This window comes from Amblyomma mixtum, chromosome 5 (genome assembly GCF_055824585.1).
Source record: "Amblyomma mixtum isolate Tamu chromosome 5, ASM5582458v1, whole genome shotgun sequence".
In the NCBI taxonomy this organism is placed as follows: domain Eukaryota; kingdom Metazoa; phylum Arthropoda; class Arachnida; order Ixodida; family Ixodidae; genus Amblyomma; species Amblyomma mixtum.
In genome coordinates, this window is record NC_143016.1 from 128,725,851 (window position 1) to 128,751,145 (window position 25,295).

General features: G+C 50.7%; 2 protein-coding genes across 3 annotated transcripts in view; one reads left to right on the plus strand and one right to left on the minus strand.

Annotated features, from left to right (window-relative positions):
• Uggt (UDP-glucose-glycoprotein glucosyltransferase) overlaps positions 1-4,070 on the minus strand; it is a 159,105-nt gene extending 155,035 nt beyond the window's left edge. The window contains exon 1 of the mRNA XM_089546007.1: positions 3,870-4,070. The gene's annotated coding sequence lies outside the window, so the exon portion shown is untranslated. The remainder of the gene's footprint in view (positions 1-3,869) is intronic.
• Positions 4,071-4,279: 209 nt separating this feature from the next.
• Positions 4,280-25,295, plus strand: part of Acsl (Acyl-CoA synthetase long-chain) — a 46,786-nt gene continuing 25,770 nt past the window's right edge. Inside the window, exon 1 of one of the 2 annotated variants that reach the window (XM_089546003.1) lies at positions 4,280-4,441. The gene's annotated coding sequence lies outside the window, so the exon portion shown is untranslated. The remainder of the gene's footprint in view (positions 4,442-25,295) is intronic. The other variant, XM_089546005.1, reaches the window with a different exon arrangement.

The following is a 25,295-nucleotide window of genomic DNA, read 5'->3' on the forward strand; positions in this document are numbered from 1 at the left end:
GTTACCAGCAACGCCCAAGGCCAAAATATGAATGCCTTCTAAAGTGCACATCACTGGCTTTATAGGAACAAGCATGCGCAACTTCTTTATTAAACGAAGGATATTACAATAAAGAGGAGTGAGCGTTCGTTTGGTTGAGAGAAAACTTTTACCGACTCTCACTGACCAATGCACTACTGTCACGGTGGTGAACAAATAATACTTTTCAGCAATTTTACCCTTCATGCATTTTATGCAAGACTGGTAAAAAACTGGTTCAAACGACCTTTACAAAAGAGCCGAGACCTGTACATGATACAAGGTCACAAAGTGAACTCAATCACACATTTAAATAAGCACAAAATGTTTTTTTTAGCCTATGGCTAACAATGCCGAAAAGCAACTCCATTCTTCCATTACTAGAATGGTGCGCCCCTCCTAGAACCAAGTGACAGGCTACTATTGCAGATACATCATGGATGAACAAAACATAGTATCAGGTCTCTTCAAGAAGGGCATTAAATCACCCTCCACAGCAATATTCAGAAATCCTGGAGCAAATTATAAGAACTTCCCTCTAAAAAATGAACACAGCTAAAACTCACCAGACCAAAAGATGTATTACCTAACATCCTTGGCTTCACTGATTGCTTTGTACATTATATATTTTTGTGTTTAACAAAGCACTCACTTTCATTTTGTGAGAGTATGAGGATTGGAACAGAAAAAAAGCATTAAGCAATCTGTAAGTATGGCACCCATTCTATGCACGGCACTCTCACAACTTCTCAGTACCAAAGTAAGAAGGTAGACCTATTTGTCTACTGTGGCAAAAGTACAAGAAGCAGATAATTTGCCACGTTTATGAAAATGTGCTCATTATAACAACTGATAAAAATTCCCAGAAATGAAATCCTTCTGGCCCATAGCTAACGTTAACAACTTCTGCACACCTACCACACTAAGGTTACCTTAATTTATAGCACGGTTCTTGTACATTACGAGCAAAAATCATGATAGAATTGACCTAAATCTACTCGCTCCACCCAGCCGTCGTAGGACGATAAACATCTTGAGCACTGCCACTGATGCAAGGAGGGCACACCAAGGTTTCCTTTCTGAAAACTTAAAAGGTACTCATGTGCTGTGCAATGCCAGCGCACCTTAAAGCTCTCCATTTGGATGAAAGCCGCCACGGTGGCTCAGTGGTTACGGTGCTCGGCTGCTGACTCGAAAGAAGCGGGTTCGATCCTGGCCACGGTGATCAAATTTCAATGAATGTGAAATTCTAGAGGCCCATGTACTGTACGACGTCAGTGCACGCTAAAGAACCCCAGGTGGTCGAAATTTCAGGAGCCCTTCACTACAGAGTCCCTCATATCCCAAGTCGCATAGGAATGTTAAACCACCATAAACAAACCAAACCCACGTGGTTAAAATTATTCCAGAACCCTCCATTCTGTCACTTCTTTCTCTCATCCCTTTTTCATTCACTCCTTCACTTTTTAAATGTACAGGGTCAGTCACACTTAGAGGGAACACGGCTCCGCGTGGCCACGTACCTGCGGAGTGCCACTGCATGTAACCCGTTCATGAATCAATGCAGAGTGGTGCATGAGAACAGGGACCTCGAAGTGGTGCTTCATGTCATCTGCCCCTTTGTGCAGGTTTGCAAGCAGCTTGGCCGCAATGGTGCTCCACATGTGCGCAGCCACGCGGAGCCGTGTTCCCTCTAAGTGTGATTAGTCCTGTACATCTTTGTTCGGTTTATGGTCTATAGGGGTATATCTTCCCAAAGCAACTCAGGTTTATGAGAGATGCCGTAGTGAAGGGCTCCAGAAATTTGACCACCTGGTGTTCTTTAACGTGCACTGACATCGCACATGAGCCTCTAGAACTTCTCCTTCATCGAAATTCGACCGCCGCAGCCGAGATCAAACCCGCATCTTTCGGGTCAGCAGCTAAGCGCCACCGCGGCGGCTATGTACATCTTTGCGGTGTGCCTTAAGTAGCTAAGTAAATGATAAGAAGGGACACTTCGACATAAATTTCACAGTGAACTATCTTTACAAAATCTAACTCGTAAGGAGGTTGTGGAGAAGGGTGTAGAGTATTCTGATGTGACCAAAAACAAACATTTATGAGTTTGCACTGTAACTTTAGTGAATGGTCACACGTAACCAGGGTTCAATTTGACTTCACTTGCTGTACCAGTAGGAGTGCAGCACTTTTGCATTCGTTTCGCCAGTACAGCACAAGCCCCCTGAACCTCTGTTTCCCTTTTGCAAAACTGCCTGCCTTGTGTAGCATGAGTTCCCAGCTGGCTTGCACACTTCAAAGTGGAAGTGCAGCTGAAATGCAACAAGATAAGTACGCCCATGCGTAGGTTGAAGAAGACATAACCCCCATTTTAAAATGGTGGCAGTTCTTTTCTAAAAAAGAGGACGCGGGTAGCAGGTTCATGGCATCAGGATTGCGAACTTGAGGAGTGACGTCGACCCCGTGGGCAGGATATCCGCGCATACTCTTAAATCGCGTATGTGTAATGTATGTCACAACTTTGTTCAGGAAAACAATGACTTCTTTGGGTTGGCTGATGGCTTTTGGCAGACTCCGACAAGAGTGGTACGCAAATGGCGGCAATTTGGCAGCGAAGCCATGGCCAACAGACGACGAGGCCTGCTCCCAATCATCCGTTTTGGAAGCAGCCAGTGCCAGAGCTGCACCTGAACTACTTGAACAGGCTCTACGAACTACCAGCACCCCCACGAAACTTTGAGGAACTGGCGCAGCCAAGCCGAACAGACCTTTCATGTAAAGCCAAGATTTGCGTGGCTTCCTGCATGTAAAGTATCTTTCAATGCAGTGAATGAGTTATGCTTAGGAGTGAAAGCTACGACATCGTGCAAATCCATTTCAAAACACGCGTATGAAAGAAAACGTGGCTAACCCACTTCAGGTGAAAAGTGAGCAAAATATAATATGCACAATGAGCATATCATTTTACAGGACGGTCACGAGGATTTCACATACACTTTTCCACTCAGATGTCTAATACTATCTGTGCATTTTCTTCCCATTATTGCCCTCCCCCCCCATCAAGAGTATCTATTTGGTACATTATTGCAATGGCATGCAATCCTGACTCTAGTTTGCTGAATCCCTGTCATTACTTGGAAGACAGAGCAACAATGCAACTCGGCCTGTCACAGGCGCTAAGAAGCCAAAATGACACCATCAGAATGTAAACATTCTAAACGCAAACCTAGCACTAAGAACACCTAACAAACGCTTCAAGGTCATTTTCATTTCTGCTTAGCCCTGATTATGCAACAATTATATGTAGTTTCATAATCCGGAGTGAGTTCAGGATTATGTGACTGGCTAGCGCTCACAATCAGAAAGTGACTCCGAGATCGGCGAAAATAAACAACAAGCGTGCTGCTGTGATGACCGAATTTAAGCATCTATGTTGCAATGAAAGCACCGAAGAGGTAATTAACACGCGTCAGAGAATTGGCGATTGTTACAAGAGCGCGCCTGAACGGTCATGCAGTTCCGCGCCAAAAACATGAGTGCGGGAAGTTTAGAGCGCAGCAGATGTAACTGTGGAGACCATGTTTAAGTGTAACTATTGCTCACATGGAGATCATCGACAAGAGTGACGTGTGCCTATTAACGTGGGTCACTATAAAGGTGGCATCGACGCCTTAAGATGCTTTGGCGCGCTTTGTTTTTGTTAGACGATGCTTGAAGACGCAAAATGCATATCGGAGCGGTTTTCGCTGATAAACCGGAGTTACTAAATAAGAACAGCCTTTAATTTGAACGGTTTATCAATAGCCAAACGCCCCGTGTTGTTTGAAAACCAGTTGGCAAGGTATGCTTACCGATTATATAGACCAGCCCCCAAAAGTTAGGGCTGTGAGTTCGATGGCCAAGTGCGTCTTGATTGCTTCTCACTAACTAAACCAGAATACTACTACGCTAACCTAATTAAAGCCAATTAGATACAACATGAGCGATGAGCCCCCGAGCCGCCGGCACCACAGCGAAACCTGCATGCGTGTCGCCATGACACGACGCATCTCACTCTCTGTAATGTTCTAAAAGAAAGCAAATACCACATAAAACAAACTCAAACATTATAAAAACATGTAATTAATTCCTATTTCTTGATGCAATACGCTTGACGAAAAGCTAATCAATTTCTAGAGCTTCCGGCCAATCACCGAGTGACAGGGGTTCTCACGTGACCTCATAGAAACCCGGTGCGCCCTGCCGTCGAGAGTACTCGGATCACGCCACACAAAACGCGCGTACAAGGGTGGCCGGTTTGTGGTTGTTGATTGTCAGTGATTCACAGTCTGCTCTTGCATGCGGGTGTGCGAGTGACCGGCTTGGCTGCTTGGTGCTGTGAAACGTTGTCAATCGAGATCAACTCATCATAGAGCTGCAAACGGTAGGAGACTTCTTCCGTCCGTGTGAAACTCGCCCCGTGTTTTGTGCGTTCTGTGACTTTTCATTGCTCATTCATTTCCCCATTCATTTCCTCCGCGCGTTCATCCCGACGGAGCGGGAGTTCCCTGTTTCTGAGACATTCAAAGGTTACCCGAAAGCATCACGCCTATTAGTAGCCCTTAAACTGCGAAAATGGTTTTCAGTGAAGAGTCTTAAATTTCCCCGGCGGACAGCACGGTTCGTGTCTTGTGGTGAAGACCACCCTTGTAAACTTCTGCCGCAAAACTCTGCTTGGTGGCTCACATCGCACGCCCGGAGCTCGCGCTGGGTCAAAAGCAGGGCGAGATTTTCTTTTCGTTTTATCACATTTTGCGGTAAACTGCGTCGCAGATTGGTTCTGTTTTGAGCAGCTTCGGGATCGAGCCACGCTCGCAGTTGCGCTCTTCGATCCGTTTTCTTTTGGGCAGTAGCGGAGGGGGGGTGTGTGCAGCCAAAACAGATGACGTCACACGATGGGGTGATCCGACCGAAAGGTGTCGTCATCAAAACGGTTCCTTCAAATGTGGCGGCGCCGTGCGGGCGCACATTTCGGCTAGAGTTGGGCGGGTCCTTCCTGTCTGCATTCCTTTGTCGGTAGGGCACGACATTGTAGTCCGTAGCGATTCCTTCGTAGCGGCTCCTTCGCAGTGAGGCGAGTCGCGCGTTTGTTCGTACTGTCTCTGGGAGGGTCTATTTAGGTTCCCGAGCTCGCTATCGTTTCTCACTTTCTCGTTGGGCTTTGTGCGGGTAGTGTTTTGATGCTGCTGGCTCTAACCGTCGGCGCGTGCTCTGGGCTCGAAGGCATGATGCCAATTCTCTCGAAAAGCGTCTAGTGGCGGGCTTCTGGCACCGCTAGCTTTAACGTTTGTCCGCGAAGTACGGATCCCAGCTCCGAGCAGAACGCATTGATACGATGTTAAATCTCAAATTGCGTTTCGCATTCTTGTACCGCTCATGTGCTAATGTTTACTGCGATCTTGGAAGTTTGAGATCTGCTAGAGACCGCGAGTGAATGAGCGTTTCGGTTACTGTACCTGGAGAGCTTTAGCGCGCAGTAGTTTGCGGCCACGTCTCGCGCTGTCTTTTCTTGTAGCTTGTGTGATCGCATCGATTTCTTGTATCCTGTTAAACGCCTTGGAATCTGCGTTTTTCCTGCCTTGTGTATCCAAGCGAATCGCTGCCGGCGCGCGGATGCGTCGCGTTACCTGTAGTCTGGACGCTACCTACGCTGTCGTCGCTCGCGGTCCGCGTCTCGTCGGACGCGCGTCGCGCCACGTGTTCGCAGCAGTGTTTGAAAAGCCGGCACCTTTGGCGCCGCGTCGTTACGCTATCTCCTACGTGGCGCTATCTGCTGATAAACGCTGGACGCATCATTCGTTCCGGATATTGCCGCGCCGTTGTCTCACGTCAAGCAGTGTGACGTGTTGCGGTGAGTCGTTTGCATATCCGCGTTCGTTAACCGGTGAAAATCGCATACGCTTCGCAACTTGGCGCACATAAGATGTTCGCCGAGCGTCTTCACATGGGATTGTTTAAATCTTTACGGGTATCTTTGGAAATATCTGTACTTGTTTGCGCCGCGAAAACGAAACCCTTGGTAAAAACAAAAAAGCGGGTTTCTGGAGAGGGCTCGCGTTCTCGGCGTCCGTCGACGCGGATCGCCTTGACATCGCCGCCGCGGCGGCGTGGAGTAGGCCTTGCGGTTAACCCCCGTGCGCGTAGTCTATTTTTCCTTCCTCCGAATCTCGGCTGAGACGCAACCTGTGCTCCAAGGTGGCGTGAGGTGGGGGGAGGGTGGCGGAAGTGGCGAAAACCGCGTGGCGCTTCCGCCGAGTCGGGGACCGGCGGCGTCTCGCCGACCCACGCCGCTGCTCCTGTCCGCGTGCTTTGCGAGGTCAATGCGCCGTCTACGCGCCAGCTCTCGCGATCCACGACTGCTTCTCTCCTCCTCCTCGAAGTAGTGGCTGTAGTAGGTCGCGCTCGGAGGCTCTTGCGACAGGGGACGCCCGCCGGCGAGTCTCTGCGGAGACACGACCTGGCTTCAGCGCTCGCTGCGAGCACAAAAAAAAAAAATGCATCAAAAACCAAATAGCCGTACGCTTCGCTCGCTCTGTGCTGCGTTTGCCCGTTTCGCTGAACATGTAAACGCGTTAACCGCCACGGCTTCATTCGACGCGCCTACTTCAGAGCGTTTTTAAATAACGGGAGCAAAAACGGTGTGGTGCCGTGTCGCTTCTGACGCTCGTCTTGAAACCAGTCTCGAGGAAACACGTGTGTGCTTTGAGGTTTTTCTTTGTGCCTTTCCACGAATATGTTGCGCCTTGTGTGCATTAAAAAAGGCCGCTATTCATTTTAAGGTTGCGTAAATCGCTGTCGCGCACCGAGTCCGTTGAAAGATGCTCTCCGTCGTTGGCTTTTTTTAATATTGATTACGTGAAACAAGAGCAATAAGTTCGACTGCCTCGGGGATTTCCATCGCTTGGCACTCTTTCAGGAGCGAACTTTAGCTGCGTTTCTGGTGTTGGTGCTGCTTCTGATTAACTCTTGCGCAATTGTCCACTCCTTCTATGCCGCTTATTTTTACCTCGCGCTTGTGGCGTGAGCTGTGCCTCGTGCGGTAAGCTACCCGGCGCTCCAGTGTGCACCCCTCCCCCGTGCCCCGAAGTCTTTGGTCGCCATGGAACGTTTCCTTGGACGTCACCGCTGACGCTCTGGTGGCCGCGCGGATTCACCACGGGGGTAGGCCCCCGTGCGTCCTTCGTGCTTTGGAATTATTCTAGATCGGGTGATCCTTTTTCAAGGAGCTGGCCTTTCCTCGTGCGCTGACCTCGGCGCGTCTCGAACGCGAAGTAGATAGAGGACGAACCGCATAAAAATTGGCGAGCTTCATTGAGCGCCGATTCGAGTGTAGTGTTTCTCTTCTAATACTTTACACGTAAGGGCTACTCCCCGAGATTTCCTGTCCGCAGTTTGCGATCATAAATTTCAGTGACCGTGCTAGGAGCAATCTAATAAAGAAAAGGGGGGGGGGGGGGGGGTGTTGTAGTGCGTCGTATTGGTCATCTCCATGTGGTCGGTTCACAGGGTTCGATCCCCAGTGCCGCCGGGTGCCCACCGGTGAAACAGTGGGTACAAGCTTTCCCCTGCCTGGTGCTCGGCTTCTTTAGGGTGGAATGCTTGGTAAATGGGTCTTTGACCCCACCTTGAGTGGAAGAAACAACCTTGTTCCAAGGCGCTCTTTGGTAACTGATGTCCTTGCGCCATAAAAAAATTAATCACCACCACCATGCAGTTCAGTCTTTACTCAGTCTTTAATACCAAGACGGTATTAGCTTTGAGCAGAAAATTCAGTGCCCTCAGTTTGAGTCCTCCTCATGCGTGGAAGATACGCATTCGGGAGGTTGTATTTCGGGTATCCCTCAAGTGCATTCTTGTATCTGAACAACTCTTAAATTATACTTAGGTTGCTTTGACGGGCTGATTAAGAGGCGACGATAGCGATAATGCGCCCATTAGTCATTCACCCGCCATAACAATCTTGCATCATAATCATTGCTGGCTGCTCTAGGTTTTCCAGTGATCCTTCCTTGCGTGGCCTTGCCGTCTCGCTGCTCCAGGAGAAAATTCCTAAACGTTGCGGTGCCGTTTAGTTCGCAATTGAGCTTAACTTCTGCTGTTCCATAACGCATTTATGAATGTTCTACCCAGTCCAAGAGCACATCAGAAAGGAGACCAGTATCGCGCAAGCGTTTCGTGCTTTTTTTGTCAACCCTTTTGACGCGTCGGCTATCGACGTTCGACTGGTTGATCGCGACTGCCTCTCAGTTTTGTGCTTGACCTGAATGTCCGCATATTCTTCGTATCGCCTAGTGGACGGTTTCAAGTGCTCCTATATAGCACGTCCTCCTCCACGGCGGTGCTCATCCTTTCGTCGCTCGTTGCAGTAAACCGGACGGCGCCTGCCTTCGAGTCCGGGCACGTCGTGGTGCGCTTCTCGGCGGGCCGTGCGTCTTGCATTTCGTCGACGTCCTCCCATTCGGGACCGATGACGCGTGCAGAGGAGCGAGCATGGCCACGTGGCGTGTTCGTGAGCCGCTTTCGCGCAGGCAGCCGCGGTGCTAGTTTCCTCGCCCATTCATTCATTCATTCGCGGCACGTCTGTCGTTGCGCCACGTCGCGTGTTAAGCGGACTGTTCCGAGCTCTGCCTCGTATTCTGCCCTATTAAATAAAGAAAAAAAAAGCGCGGGGGGGGAGGGGGGGAGAGCGAATGGAGCAGTCGTGCTCCGCTAGGCGAAGGCGGCGCTCGTTAGGTCAGGCAATTGTATCCGGTTAAGAATTGTGACGAGCGGTTAACTGAACCACGCAAGCCGTGCCTTTGTGCCAGTTCTCACCGGTGAGCACCTCGGGAGCACGAGGCTTGAAAGCTGACAGAAAAGCCTGAAGCGGGATAAAGGGCAGCGGAGCTGCTCGCGGCAAGAAAAAGTGTTGGGAGTCACGATCAGGCGTAAGGAGAGCGGCGTGCGTTAGTGAAGTGCAAGGTTACAATACCCAAGTTAGGAGAAGTGAAGAGGATCAGGGCATAGGCGTGCAATGTGCAGTCTTTGTCAAAAATATACAGCCGAAGGGTTTCGCCTCCAAGCAGTGTAACAGCGCTCTTAGGCACATTTGACAGTCCTAAGCTTAGGAAGGTTGAGGACTTAAGTTCCACCCACCTTCTTGAGATTAGGGTCATTGAGAATGAAATGAAAATCTTTATTTGCCATCAAATACAAATGGGGGGGGGGGGGGGGGGGGGGGGGGGGGGGGTTGTAGAAAAAAAGCTGTCCTTGGACAGACAGCTTGACGGGTCCACAATCCTTTTTAGTATGCAAGAGGAGCCGCGCTGCAGGGCTCAGAAGCAGACCCGTTGGGCTGTATACTTTCGACAAAGACTGTACAGCCGACGGTTCGTTGGTGGGCAGAAACGTCGCTAGAAACTCCGGAGGGTTTAGCAGGGAGGTTTTGCGAAATCTGTTGTGATAGGGCGGCCGGCGCAGGAAATGGCTAACTGCAGGTCAGTGCCGGCACCAGTCTAGCTGGGCTGTTTTAACTCGCGACAGCTTTTTTCTCTTTTGAACTGTGAAGATGGAGCGAGCTGCACAGCTCTTCCGTGTAGCCGTAACGGCGCCCGTCTGAGCGATCCCTTCCCTGCACTGCACAATCTGCTTTAAATATGTCGCGTTTCTTTTTCCTGTTGCACCTGTCAGTCGGTGCGAGCCCCATTGTTTCGCGCTATCGCGCAGTCACCTAGCGTATTCACCGCGCCACCCTGGCAGAAGGAATGCATGGCGATGCATTTTGATTATTGCTCTGCTTGGGTTGCTAGTTTGGTTACGGCACTGCGCTCGCAGGAGAACATGAAGCCTGAGAGACACTTCTGCTTTGTGGTAATCGCTACGCGGTTGCCATGTGGCAGCCACCGGCGCCTCATCAGCGGGGATCAGTACGCCCTCTTTGCCGTTTTTCTTTTAACTCCGTGTGCGCTTTTGCTTCTGCGAGGTCGTGCCTGTGAATGTTATCCTCACCGCCGGCACAGCAGCCCGATGTTCGTGAGCATATCAACTCAAGGTAGGCGACTGCTGTGCGTTTTATTTTTACGGAGAAACAGCGGGATTGCACCCCAACCGAAAAAAATGTTACTTTAAAGGAGTAGACAGCTAACACTTGGGTGCGCGTTTCCGTCTTTGTAATGAGGCGTAAGGCATCATTATACACGGATTATCACGTGATATCCTTCTACTACCGCTAAATAATTCATAATCGAATTTCTTTCTCGCGCTGTTTCGGTTTTGGTTTCAACAGCTGAACGATGGCTGTGACGTCAAAGAAGTTATAGGTCACGTGAGGCATGGAAAACTGCAATATAAATGGGTGCTTCTACATACGTTGTCATTTCGACTATTGAGGAAGGCTGGCTTTAGCACAGTAGCGAATTAGACCGATGAAGCACCCATTGTATCGCAGTTTTTCCACACCTCACGTGACCTATAACCTCTTTGACGTCACAGCCATCATTCGGCTGTTGAAATCGAAACAGCAGGACAGAAATTTTACTATAAATTATTTAGCGGTTGTAGGCGAATACCACATGATGATTCATGTATAGTAGTGTCTTCTTCATGGTTCACAAGGGACCACCCCCTCCGAGTGCCACAATCGCGCTCTGATCGTACTGTGGCAGTGTGCGCGCCAGTTTTATCGAGGCTCCGGAACGGTGGCGTTGGATTCGGTCGCTATGAACAGTGTGGCTGCTCATTGTCACCGCTCTCGAGCACTTTCGCCCGTTACGGATTAGTGACGGAGCGCCATTGCCTCCGCCAACCTTCGCGGTGTCTTTTCTCGTCCCGCGCAACTTGTTTTTCTTGCTGCTCTGCCTGCGGCGCCGTATTTGAGCGACGGCGGGAATGTCGGGCACGCTGCCACTCCCCCCCCCCCCCCCCCTTCTGTCCTATCCGCGTCCTCCAACTTGGCAGTGTGTGACCTCCTCGGACGATGCAGCTGCGCTACGAACGCGGAACCCGTCTCTGCGCTGCGCAGAATTGCTCACTCAGCCTGCGAGTCCCGGCCGTAGTTCTTTTCTTTTTATTTTTTTTTCCTTTTAATTGTCGCATGTTTTCTAGCGCCGCGCTTGGGTCGAATAGAGGTGGTGGTGGTAGTGTAACACGTTTATTAAAACAGCCTTTATGTTAGGCGTTTAACTGAATATGCGACGTATATTGCGGCTCCTAAATTACCGATTGCATATCGCGGCATAGTATGGCTGACGTTTTTCTTCCGGTTTCTGAAACGACACCCTTCTGGATTCTTGTTTGAAGGTCGCTAGTCCGCACGATGCGCTTGCTTTGCTTCAATTCAGCTCTGAGCTGTAGGTGCTCAGCGCTACTAGGTGCCGTTCGGTGACTGTTACGGACAAAATTTTTGTTTCTTTGCGACTAATTTTACGACTGTTAATCGTAGCGCATATATGCTCGCAGCCGTCTGTGCGCAGTGGTCACCCGCGTTATTTCGCTTCATCGGTATCGTCTGCAAAAAAAGAAAATGGCGGCTGAAGGAGCTGCTCTATACGAGTTCGTAGCACTTCCTGTTTCTCAGCCACTGGATTGTGATTGTAAAAATAAATGTAAGCGTTGATTGTAGGCGCAAAGCGAGGTTCACTTCATTGAATCACTGCCCTGGGCAGTGAGGGAGGGTAATTAAGTGGCGCCGCTGCCTCGCTTTCTTCGCTGGCGAGCCCATGCCTTCTCCGCCTGGCATCAGCGCGCTTCCGCCCCGACCTTTCTGTCTGGTCTGCGCGCTGCCAGACGGTCGTTCCGGTCGGCGAGGGTTCGACCCTTGCTGCCTCCTCCTATCTGCGGCTCCCCTCCCTCGAAACCTGTTCGGGAGCTGCGAGCGAGGCAGCGGCCGTGGTGGCGCGACATTGTAGCAATTAACGGCCGGCGTTCCCTTTCCGGATCGGCCGTCCGGGATCTGGTCCCGGGGCACCGCATGGCTTCTTCCGTGCGCCGCCTGATTAGCTGACAGGGCGGAATACTTTCGCTCCACGACGCCCTGGTCACTGCACCCGGTGTTGCGCGGGCGTGGTGCCCTCGACGACCCCGCAGTGCCAGCGGCAGGGCGCTTCAGCCGTAGTTAGAACCGCGCGAGAGCGTACAGGAGGAGTTTCTGCCTGTGTGGCTGGTGCAGGTAAGGAAGAGGTGCAGTAGTGCCCGCGATTTCTGGACAACAACGCTGCAGTAGCAGTAGTAGTGAAAATATCTGTATTGGGAATGTAGGCGCATATTTCCGCGCCTTTGCTCGGGCTGCTGTCGCGCCCTGTACGCAGTCTTCTTCGTCTGCTACTGCTCTTCCTTTTGGTCTTCTTCCGAGCCAACGATGACAGGATGCATGCCATGTCCCCCTGCAAAAGTGGACATGATCATCGTCATCCGCCTGACTACGCCGGCACAGGCCTCTCCAATTAACGCTGTCCTTCGCCAGTTGCGGCCACCGTGTTCCCGCTAACATCCTAACCTCATCCGCCCACCTAACTTTCTGCCGTCCCCTGCTACGTTTGCTTTCTCTTGGAATCCACTCCGTCACCCTCAAGGACCAGCGGTTATCTTGCCTTCGCATTACATGCCCTGCCCAAGCCCATTTCTTCCTCTTGATTTCCCTCTTGAAAAGTTACACAGACCGATCGGCTTACTGTCTGTTGCCTACAAGGTATTTACTAAGGCCATGGTTGCCACCAGCTTACTTCCCAGCGCCTTTTTGCCAGCAGCCTCTTTGGTTAGACTCCGCATTTTGTATGCCGCAAGTGACCGATGTTTTCAATCTTTCTTGCTCTCTGCGTGTGTGCGCGAAAAAAAAAAAAAAAAAAAGCCGTACGATTACATGCCGCCTTTTTTGTGCTCAGTTATCCGGTTACCGTGCCAGACTGGCGGCCTCTGTATTGCAGCGCTCCTGATAAACGTACCGATAGAGAAGCTCACGGTTCTCTTCCCCCTGCCGTCTTTCTTTCTCTTTTCCCCCTCACCACCGACGGAACAGTACACCTTGCTATGTTGGGGCCTCGTGCTTATACACTGCTCTCTTCCGGCTTTTTCCTTTGTTCCCGAGAAGCTTCTGCTCGCCGACGCTCTCTATCTCGCGTGCGCCTTTTCTTTTCCGCTTTCTCTTTTCTTTGACTCCTCTCGTTGTCTTTGAGCTCAGCGATCGCGACTCTCATCGAGCGGTGTTTATTTTTGTGCTTCCATATCTCGCCATTATGCGCGCGTCTCCTCTGCGGACGCTGCGGCGTCGTCGGATTTCCCCCTTACCAATTTGTTTTCTCCTCGCCGCCGTTGTACTTGGCTGCCCACGCGATCGGCAAGCAGCGCATAATTTGCTCATCGATCTCTTTCCCGTTTGTTTAGTTCTTATTTCGATCTTGCGCGGCGCAGATCGCGTAACAAGGGGGGGGGGGAGGGGACTTGGCTCGGATGCAGCCAGCCTTGACCCTCGGCGCTGCTTTTCCTGGTTGCTTTTTTTTTTTTTTCGATCACAGTTTCGCTTCTCCAGGGCACTTGTCGCCGTCTCGTTTCGCCTCTATCGCGTTATAATAACGCGCGCACCTGGTTATCGGACCTGGCGATTGCAGAACAGGTCTCTCATTACTGCCGCTTCGTGCGTCTGTACGCGCGTGCGTTTTGCTCGTCCGTGCGCGGGCGTCGATGTCTGGCCGCCGCGCATTTCTGGGGCCGCGTCCCGTTCGCGCATCGATCGCTGTGTGGTGGCTGGCGCACCCCTTCAGCCACCCACCCTTCCTCTATCTAGGCCTGTTCATTTCTAGCTGAAGTTGGGCGAAATCTCGGGCGCCGCTGCTTCCCAAAGTGGGACTGCGAGCGACCGCCCGGCAGACGTTTCATGACGATTATCCTCGTCCGGAAAACGACTGCCGGCAGCCAGTTCTGAAGCGATCATCGAGTTTGAGCCGCGTTGTTTTCGTTTTATTTGTCCCGACTTGTCTTGGCTCTTCATCAAATGCTGCTCTCGCTGTGCCATTAATGATCCGTTGCGTCGAATCCCTCCCCTCCCCTAGTTGCGCATTGATCGCGTATTGGGAATCGTTCTTTCTGCCGACTCTCCTTTCTCCCCTCTATTTATTTATTTTTTTCCTTCCGCTAACGTTCTACGAGGCGTTTTGCGATCCTAGGCAAACTCAAGGTCGCAGACGCCGTTTGTGCCGAGGGAGGCGCTGTGTGGCAGCTTTTTTTTTGTTCGCCCAGCGGCGACGTTGCAGACGGCGAAAACTTACTAAAACTACTGGCGCCGGCTCGTGTGGAATTGCCTCTACCTCCCGTACACTCAAGCCAGCGTTGACCTCTAGCATTTGTGCGTAACATTTTTATGCAGCAAGCCCGAGAATCGAAAAAACATTGCCGTTTTTGTGGTCGGTGCTGTCTCTGTAATGCGTTTCCCGTCCGTAGAAGAGCATAATTTTCTTGACTGTGCGGTTCACATTTTCGGTGCCGCTTTTTTTTTTTTTTTTTAACTGTGGCCACGTTTAAACGCAGGAAGGAAGCAGGGCACCTGTGCAGTGCTTTCAGTATATATATACTAGGCAGGTGACGCAGGTTTGTGGTTTATGAACGAGCCATTAGTGAAGCTTCGGCATGCAGTGCTGTCGGCAGACCCCGCTCAGTTCAGTCGGTCACTGAACGTTGTTGGCTATGGGGGGAGTTCGGGTCTCGTTGCTAGCTCGCTGCTGCTGCTTGACGGGACCGCGGTCAAGCTTCGACACCCGTTCCCACCACCACCAGGACAGGAGTGCCGCCAAGTCAAAGAGTTAAGTGATGGGAGGAAGATTACAAGAGGGTTTATTTACATTTTCACATCATGGTTAGAAGTGAGACTGATGTGAAGCTCAAGTGAGGCTCTAGTGGGGCTGTCCTGCCGCATTCGTTGTCGACTTTTATACTGTTCTCCTTCCCTAAATTCCCTAGGTTGAGAACGCCCACGCCGAGGTGGGAGGGGCCCAGATCACAAACAACACAAACTTGTGCGCACAAACACCACTGCACTTAGGGTCACGCCCCGTCACATGTTGAGTCTGAGGGAAAGAAGGTTTCCGTCGAAGCAGCGTCGACTGCGGTAGGTGGTGGTTTCCGGCCAGCCCGCGGATCACCGACATCTGTTGTTTATCAAATGACACCTGCTGCTCGAGGCCGGAACGCGATGTCACAAAAAGGCCGCAAAGTGGTCCCTCGTCCTTGGATATGTTCGAACGATGCCCACCAGCTCGTCGCCCTGCTTGGCACGCCAAAGAGCCACAGGAAACGAAGCCCTTTGTTCCCCGGCACGGTCACGGCAATTGGGGAAGATAACGTCCTTCTTCCCGCGGCGGCGTTCGACAAGTGCAGACACTTCGGAAAGGGGGGTCTGGTTTTGCTTAAACTTGAGCCCCTTCGTTTTGGTCTTGCACTCCGACCGGGCAAACTCCATAATTGGAAGCAGCTGTCACCTGGGTCCTCTCCGGGCGGTCCATGGCGGCAGGCCCGAAAGTAATCACACTGAAGTTGCTCGCAGCTATGCACAGTAGAAACAGGTGTGCTGGCTGGTTCCAAACAAGACCCGCTGACGTCGATCTTAATAACGTGTTAACAGAGGTACCGTTCAGCGTCACTTAACCAACGACCGACAAACTCGCGAGACAAAAGCAGCATAATTACGCGCTTCCCGCTACGTCACCTTCGTCTAGAGCTGGGGCTCGAGCATGCTAGCTTACTGGCTTCATTAAGTGTGAGCGTAGTTTTGGGCGTTGCATTCTTAGAGCTCTTTTTATAACTGGCTGTTGCGCGTAGAGCGTAAAATATAATGCACGCTTGGGCCATTGCAGTCGCGGTACACCTTTTTGATTTTCCTGTTACGAAGACTCGTTTTCCCCCTTGACGCGTACTCGAGGCAGGCGTCCTGAATTACTGGCTTTGAATATTCTCATTGAATCTGCTTCGTGGGCTGCCTTGTCTCTCAATTCGGTGTACAAGTCTGCAGTGCATCTCCGGCCACATTCAGGACCGGCGAACGGAATTCCTCCGTGGCACCAAATATGCCGTTGTTAAAGCTTCTCGTGTTACCTAAACTGGAAGCTAATCACGAGACGAAATTATAAGCTGGGAAATTTTGACGCCTCTGGCATGTTTGATACATGATCAGGGCCCGGTACAGGTCACTGGGCTCTGGGACAGGATTTTGGTGTGTGGGTAGTGTTCAAAAAGTCGAATGGGAGAAGCTGGACATGTATAGTGTGCATGGTGTGTGTGATGTCTGTCGAGGCTCGACTGTGACCGGACGAGAACTGTAGCCGCGTGGAAGTTCTTCGTGGTAAATAAATGTAATTGTATTATTATTGCAATAATTGTGGCACATAATTACAAGCACTGTTGTAATTGCATTAATTGTCCTGATTGCTAAGCGGAGTAATGCAGGACGCCGCGGACCATGGCCAGTGTTGCCAGCTGCCGTTTTTTATGCTGTATCCTATTATAACGACTTATGGCTAACATTGCAGCGCCGGCAGTTAGCCTGCCAAAGGACTCGCTGCTAACTAACTGCATTCAGTTTAATAACGCACGCGCGTTAAATTTTCTACCAACCCATGCCCTTGGTGGGCTTCATCTGCTTCACGCGTATACAGCCTGCAATGTCTTCACTGTGCTCCTTATGCTGGTGAGTTGCTGCAAGAGCCTGTTACAATTTCGTGTCGTGGCTGCCGTCTCAAGGGTGTCGAAAACCGGGCCCCGCAAACGATTCGTGCAGGCATGCATGCCGCTCGCGCGTGAGCCTCGCTCTGTGCATGTTCGCGGGCTGCCCCAAATGACCCGCTGGCGCGCTTTCTTCATCCGCCGTGCCTGCTGCAACACAGCTGCTGCTCCACTGCTGCCGGCGACCCATAAATCCGGATTAGCGGGCTCGCTGCTGTCGTAATCCTCTCGATCGAGTGGCGTGCGTAGGGCCCCTGCGTTGCGTATACGTACTGTGCGTCGCGCGGTCTTGGCCGAGTGCGGGGGTTTGTTTGTTTGTTTCGCTTATCCTGCAGGGTGGCCTTTGCATGGCTGCCGGTCTGATTTCCGGTGTTTCTTGAGATGGCGGCATTTCTTTATTTGCTTCTTGCTTGCTTGTTCTTTCTTCCTCGACATGATTATCGCGTCCCTTTAGTGTCTGCAGCCGTTCGCGCTGAACGCCTATTACTCGAACGATTTCGCTCCCTACATTTCTTTAATTTCAAGATTCGTTACTTTCTGGTTTGGTTTATGGGGTTTAACGTCCCAAAGCGACTCAGGCTATGAAAGACGCCGTAGTGGAGGGCTCCGCAAATTTCGACCACCTGGGGTTCGTTAACGTGCTCTAACATCGCACAGTACACGGGCCTCTAGAATTTCGCCTCCATCGAAGTTCGACCGCCGCGGCCGGGATCGAACCCGCGTATTTCGGATCAGCAGCCGAGCACCATAACCACTGAGCCACCAAGCCAACCAACCATTACTTTCTTTTTGGTAATGGCGTTGCGTGCGTGGCGCCGTCTATTCAGTCGCCTGGATAGAAAAATTCCGCGTAGTTTCCATCTTTCTCAATGCACGCGCCTCCGTCATCATCTCAACTTTGCCCTTCGTCGGCGCGCTGCGCCAGCGGCTCGTTTCTCGCGGGCGCGTCTCCGACGCGACGGCGCGGTCAACGCCACCGGTGGTACGTACTACTACGCCGACCGCAGCGGCGGCAGGAAACGCGTGATGCGGCGGAGCGCGCGCGGAAGCCCTCCGCCGACCTCGCTCGGTCCTCGTCCCGCGCAGTTGTGCGTGCGGCGGCCCGCATGCGAGCGCACGTTGTTGCGACACTCGGCTGCTGCAGCTTGTGTGTGTTGTGCTGTTTCCTAACGGGCACATCGCGCGATCGCACCTCTCCCTCTGAGAGTAGGGGGGGCTCCGTGCGGCCGGCCTTCGTTCCCTCTCCCCCTGATTACGGACGATCGGTCTCTTTAGTCAGATTAGGGATCGATTCGTTTTCATTTCGCTGCTGCCACAACAGGATGCCTTTTCGACAGCCGCGTTTAGTGGAGCGGTTCTGAGCTTCAGCCTGCACAAAGAGATGCCGGCCTTCGGCGGTGCCGCTATCTGTCTCGCCTTGCCTGTTCGAGAATAGGAGCAGACGCTTCCCCCGCGGCATTCCCGCTGAGGCAGGCGTTCTGCGGCGCGTGTCCCAGCGGGTACGTGGCCGCTGTGTCCAGCGCCGCCATTGTTTCGCGTGCGTGGCCGCACGTGGCGAAGGCTGGCCCTGTCTGCCTCTGCGAAGTGCTGCTACCTCTTCGCCTTGCGTCAGCAGAGAAAAAATAAATGGGCGATAACAAAGGATAGAACGCGGAATAAAAAATATTCGCCGAAGACGGGTTTTTCAGCTCTCGCCTGAAGAGCTCTCCGCTGTTCCTTGTTGATGCTCTGCTCGATTCTTCGAAAGGATCCCGACGCCGTTCTTTGCGGGGAGTGTTGGACGAGGAAGTCGGCGCGGCGTCTTCGTTGTCCCATTGTCCAGCTTCTTTTTTTTTTTTTCCTTTCGCCACTTCACAGCTTGAAGAAAAAGTGCAAAAGTGGTTTCTCGTAAACGCATGCACAGGTCTGTTCAGAAAAGAGCTGTTGGAATCGGTTGCCTGGAGCAGGGCTTAGTTTGGAGGGAAAGCGTTTAACAAGCATAAGCTCCGCCTTAAGTCAAGTAGACGCGATAGCGCCTTCTCCTCCTTTTTTCCGGTTTTTTAATTTTATTTCTGATTTCTTAATTATTACCAATCCACAGTCACATCGCTGATCACCGTCATCGATTACGGTCACAATTACCGATCCCTATTTAGGTTACTTTATGATTACTACATACACATAACACCTAATTAGCATATTTTTAATTACTATTGCATAAGTACGCAAGTCATGCACCACAACGCGTTCACTAGGTCTCTCTCTAGCACGCTTGAGCCGATGACCTTTCGTGGCCTACGCGTTGCATGCCCGCCTGGCACGCAATGGGCTTGGGTTCGAACCCCACTGCCGGATATTTTGTTTCCATATTCCGGTTTCAGGAATTCTGGTATTTTTCCCGACAGGTGACGCCGGGTTTTCAGAACGAGCTCCTCCTCACACTATCGCGTAATAAATGTAGTACCCCCCTCCACCTCCTTCAGTCTGCTGATTTGGTTTGGTTTATTGGGGTTTAACGTCCCAAAGCGATTCGGGCTATGAGAGACGCCGTAGTGAAGGGCTCCGGAAATTTCATCCACCTGGGGTTCTTTAACGTACACTGACATCGCACAGTTCACGGGCCTCTGGAATTTCGCCTCCATCGGAAATCGGCCGCCGCGGCCGGGATCGAACCCGCGTCCTTCGGGCTAACAGCCGAGTGCCGCAGCCACCGAGGTCTACCAATGGTACGGCAGCTGCGGAAAATGGAAGCCGTGCTGTGGCTGGCGCCTGACAGCCGCTTCCGGACGCGCGCACCATTCGTCCGTGCTGGGCGGAATCAACTGGGACGTCGCGCGGCGTCCGAGCGGTCCTTCAACCCGGCGGCCAAATGAGCGCCGCGCAAAACACAGCTGGTTCCCACGGGCTACTGCCTCTTCCTCGGTGTCCGCACATTAGTCTAATCTCGACGTGCCCGTTGCGTTGCAGAGCATATATTACGCACCGCTCGAGTTGCCGTCGCTCCGCTGCTAGCACCCTTGTGCGGCTTCTATTCGGAATGCCGGAGAAGAGTCGCCCACGCTTCCTAGTTTAGCGCTCCTATCGCCCGTGTTTATCGACGCTGCCTCCCATTCTCCTCCCTTGGTTGATACCGGCGACACGGGTCGCGCGATGTTCGTGTTGTGGTTGGAAGCTCCGCGTGTGTGTGTGTGTCTCTGGATCGTGGAGTATGGTGGGAGAGAGAGGAGGACCTTGGGTGAGAGGGAGAGCACAGCTGCAGTCGTCGTGCGGTGCGCCGCGTGATGAGTGGCCTGACTCGGTCGCGCGCCGCGAGCGGTGGGGTGCGACGGGCGGAGGCGGGGGAGCTATTTTTGTTGTTTGCTTCCCCGGAGGCACTCTCTCCCTCCCTCCCTACTGCCGCTGCTACGGGAGTCCCGTTGCTTGATTGCGGACGGGCGCGCGCGCTTTCCTCTGTTCCTCGTTGTGTTGTGTTTGTGTGGGTGCATGCTCGCGGGGCTTGGCTCATCGGTTCGTTGGCGTGTGCCGGTGGCGTGATTTTGCAGCGGCGTGGGTGGGCTGTTGCTGCGATTAGCGCTGAGCCAGCGCCTCCTCCGAGCTCTGTCGCAAGTGTGGTACGTTCGGGTGTCATACCGCGGGCAATCACGGGGACACACGCTCGGCACGCGGCGGACGATTGCAGTTGTTTACAGCGGACGCATGTGTAGCACGACTTGGTCCAGCATGACTTGAGGGAGCTGAGCTGGACCATGCAGGGCCCTCCCCCTTCCTGAAAATTGAGCGATCGGGATTGCCCGCAGCCAGCCACGCTGCGCTTGACATGTATGGAATTTACACACTCGTATAATAAATATTTAGCTACTAATAGTAATGCTGCGCACCAATGAAGCAAGGTTAGATATTAAGATACTTAGTCTTGTGAGTCGCGTACACTGATCAAAAACGGTATGCTAGATTTTGTAGTTTTATTGCAACTTTGCAGTTTTATTAAGGCGGAAGCCTTTAATGTCTCATCGTTGTAAGCAGCAGTTGTCGACAGAAAATGTCACGCTTTTCAATTGGTGGAAACGGTCGTGACGTCATAGTGCGCGAATTTCAAACGGGGCCAATTGCACTTTGGCTAGTAACCATACAAGCAATTGAAGGGATCGTATAGTGATGCTCCAAGTAAGTGGGACTGAGCTTAGTTAATTGCTTAATTAGCCAATTAGCATAATTAGCTTTACTAGTCAGGCCATATAAATAAATAAAAGCGATTAAGAAATTGGTCGAGCTCAGGAATCGAGCCCCGGTCTTCGGCGTGAGAGACGAGCACGCTATCCACTCCGCCATGCCAGCTCGATGGTTTGGAATGAACAAAGGCGCGTCTAGTGGATACGGTGTCTTCACATACTGCCATCCTCCTCCCTTCCCTTCCGGCGAGGTTTAGGTGTCCACCGAGATATGAGAGACAGATACATTTCCTTTCCTCAAATACAATTTTCATTTTCTTCATTACGGCTCCTCTTTATCTATCTTCTTTCACTCCCACCTCCCTTTCTCTACGGTGCGGTTCAAGTGTCCACCGAGATGACAGAGAATTACTGAGCCATTTCCTTTCCTCAAAAAGCATTGCGTTCAAAGGGCAAGGCATCGCGCCGAACGGGTGGTGGCGTTCGGCTGGTGGCGTTCCGTGGACTCCCTGGCAGCGCTACAACGCGCTGTCGCGTTCCACTCCTAAAGGGGAAGCTTAAGCGTCATTAATTAGCAGTTAATTAGTATTCAGGCATCAGTGATGTGATTGGCTGAAGCCATTTTGGAGCAGCCAAAAGGGAATTTTGGAGCAGGGAAACAAGCTTTTGGAGCAGCTCAAGGCTCATTGCCAAGTGAAAAAATTGACTTTGCGAGAAGCAAAATAGTAAAATAAGGAGGAAACCTTTGGGAACAAAAAGGTGCTGTTCAATAGGATGTTAGGGACATTTCGATGCGAGCAAAATGCAAAAACACCCGTGTACTCAGATTTAGGTGCATATTAAAGAACCCCAGGTGGTCCAATTCTGGAGTCCCCCACTACGGCGTGCCTCATAATCAGATCGTGGTTTTGGCAATAATTTAATTAAATTAGAGGCAATTGTGAAACTTCATATGTTGGCCCAAATAACTAATTTTAGAACTTCAGTGTCATGTAATCTTTTATGCGACCAAGTATAGATCAGCCCTGTGTTATAGCCGCCAAGCCCCTATAGGACAGCAGTTATAAATGGACAACAAGGAATTCACTGGAACTTTTATTTAAAAATGACTAGAACGCAGATCACAAGCTTACAGAAAAACAATGAAAAAACACTATCAACGTTTCGAACTGAATAATAATTATGTACACGACAGCACAAATTTTCGGCTTCTTGGCCTATCAAAAAGCAGTGGACCTATTCTGTGCCTTTTTTCTGTGAGCAACATCATTCAGTCTTTAACTACAAAATACTGCCTAGTTGGCTGCCTTACACTCTTAGAAAAAAAGGTAGTGAAAACGTAGTAACGGATGCTGTTACAACCTTTTTTTAACCCCTACTACCCATGTACTATGTTGCTACGACCTTGTTACTACTGGAAAGAAAATTAAGTAGTAACAAGGTAGTAACTTCTGCTGTTACTACGTTTTCTTGGCAGTTACTACACTTGTACTACCTCATTATAACCCTGGTAGTATCCATTACTACCTTGATCTGGAAATGGATGATCGGAATATGCACATGTACGTATACTAACATTCCCGGTGACATTGCTACTCAATGCCCCATGTTTTTATATAATGAAAAGGGTTTCCTAATTGGCAGCAAATCTAACAAAATTGCCAGTGCTGTTTTTTGTTTTCAATACAATATACGCAGCGCGTATGTGTTCCACTCTTTAGTTTGATTTCTTAATTGCACTTTTTCACCAACCCCAAGCTATTGTGCCTGACTTGTGCTCATTTTTCCTTCTGGTTTACTACAAGATGCACAAAAATGGGCGTTCAGTTTCTGATGTCATGTTCATGCACTCCTTGTGACACATTAGAAAGTCACCACGAAGTCAGGTATTCATGTCTTTCGACAATAAAAACTCAGCAGAGACTCTTTTTCGTTAACACAGAAGATTTCCTTATGTCATTGGCCATCAGCCACTGAAAGGTCCTTCTCAACAACATTGTTGTCCCGTGCGAGAATGTAGATGCTGCTGCTACATTTACACGCAATGAAAAGAACAAGAAACAACTGTGGCTGCACATATCACGGCACATAAGTTGACAAGTTAACGTCTGGTGGCGTGGCGTAGTGGTTAGCGTGGTAGGCTAGAAAGTATAGAAACAGGATAGAAAAAACTTCAACACAGAAAGTCAAAGGTCCGCGGTTCGAATCCTCCGGAAAGCAGGGATTTTTTTTTTCTTTTTTTTTGCTCTAGTTTTTTTTTGCTCTTATTTTGCACTATTACTATCTTATATGCATACGATTCTAATGTCAAAAGTCATTAGATTATTTCTTAAGGTGTTTTCTCTCGAGAGGTAGTAAATGTTACTACCTCGCAGTTACTACGTACAGTTACTGAGAGGTAGTAAACGTTACTACCTTGCAGTTACTACGTACAGTTACTACCTAGGTAGTCATATATGTGACAGTCGTTACTACCCTAAAATGTAGTAACCTCAACTACCTTTTTTTTTTAGAGTGTAGGCGACATTTTGTCAACAGCAGCTGAAAGCCTTGTTTTCCCTTCAGCAAGCAAGGCCTGCCCACTTTCAATATCACCAAAATTTGTCTTTATGCCATTGTTGATGAGCAGCTCTGCATTCACCAGCATTTTCTTGGTGAATGCAGAATTGCGGCGCAGCTTGGCGGCGCAGCTTTGGCGCAGAATAACAAAAATGTAGCAGGATGTAGCAGGTTTCGCCTTTTGGCGCACATCGGCGCAATTGGCGCAGCTATCACATCACTGAGGCATTAATCAGTAATTAACAATTAGTGATTTGCCATCACTTAGTAATTAGTACTCAAATATATGTGACGCCACCAGTGCCACAGAAACAGCGAAGGTGGTGCGGAAAACGCTTCCGCCTCTACCCACTTTAGACAGTCTAAGTGCCCCCTGAATTTTTGGCTTCTGTTACGGCGGTGTCTGTTTGGTAGTGCTACTTGCAGCCCTTGGTGCAGTCGCTGTCGCCGTGCTTACGAAGAAGTTGCTTTATGCCGAGATCGTCTCTATTGAAGGAATGCTGCCTTTCGCTTCCGCATTCTTTACTAGCCGCTTTCGTTGGGTGCCAACTGCACTCAGATTGCGCGGACCGGGACACATTTAAGTGGCAAAGGTTGGCGTGCGTTGAAAGGAAACCATCCTCAAGAGGGACGGGCGGCGCCGTTAATCGAGAGAGGGACCACAGATCCCTTTATAATCCACGGCAAAAACGTATGTAGCCGTGACGTCACAAATCAACTGGCGCCTCCGGAGGCGCTGGTGAGTCCCATGAGCCGCCACGTCTTGGACGTATGGGCGTCTGTGGAAGCTTCGCTGCCTGTACACATTTGCAGCCGCGCCCGGGCATATCGAATTCAGATATTTCGAATGATAGCCTATAACGAATGCAGATCATCCCCTGCAAGTGGCAGTTCACCTAACGCCGCTTTTTTCACGCGGAGACGGCTCAGCAGCGCAGCCTTTGGCATCTGCCGGCAACGCTAGAGTTGTGAACCCATGTTATGAGGTGAACGTGGAGTGTGCTTGAGGCTGGACGACTGTTCATTATTTTTAGCTGTATCTCTTGTACTGCGGTGCGGGCTGGGCAATTTTATTTTTTTTATTGCCCATTCTATACTGTCTCTTGTACTGGGCCGGGCATCATTATTGTTCACTGTTTTTAGGCTTCCCAACCTAAAACCTGTCTCTTGCACTAACTTTCCACGCTCTATCACTATCACGCGGTGAAGCAAACCTAACAAACCAAGCCCTAGAAGCGACCCTAGCTTGGCGCTTCGCTCGCTTCGAAGCCGCGGGCGTTGCGGAAACTAGTTAGTTGTTCCTTAATCGTAATGAGCGAATGTTCTGTTTGCGTTCCACTGGTAACAGGATTAGACATCTTGCGATAGGCGGCGGCTAGTTCCAAAGCACCGTCCGCTGCGGCTTCGGGGAAGCAGATTAGGCCTAGCAACGACTAAACCCACTCTCGCCGGCACTTTTTTTTTAAGTACTGCCAATCTTTGAAGAGCGCCGCTGCCTTTTCACCATATCCGCTTGCGGCTTTACCGGTTCCGATTTCCGCTGGTAGTCGTCGTCCGTTTTGTATGCGAACTCGTATCCATGCCTCGGCGAAAGCGTACCTCAGCGTTCGAGCAGACCTTGTATCGTCGCGCCGCTACGCTGTTTCTCGGCTTCTGTCAGCCTAACTTGTCTTGCGCCCTGTATGCGACGGACGAAAACCGCACGTGTGCAACGGCGGCGCAGACAGACTCGCCCCGAGGACACAAATTGGCAGCGCTTTCGTTCCTCCACCATATACCTGCTTTCAGGTTATAGATGAGCTTATCTACTGCCATTTTATTTACATCGAATTGTCAGTATATTGATTA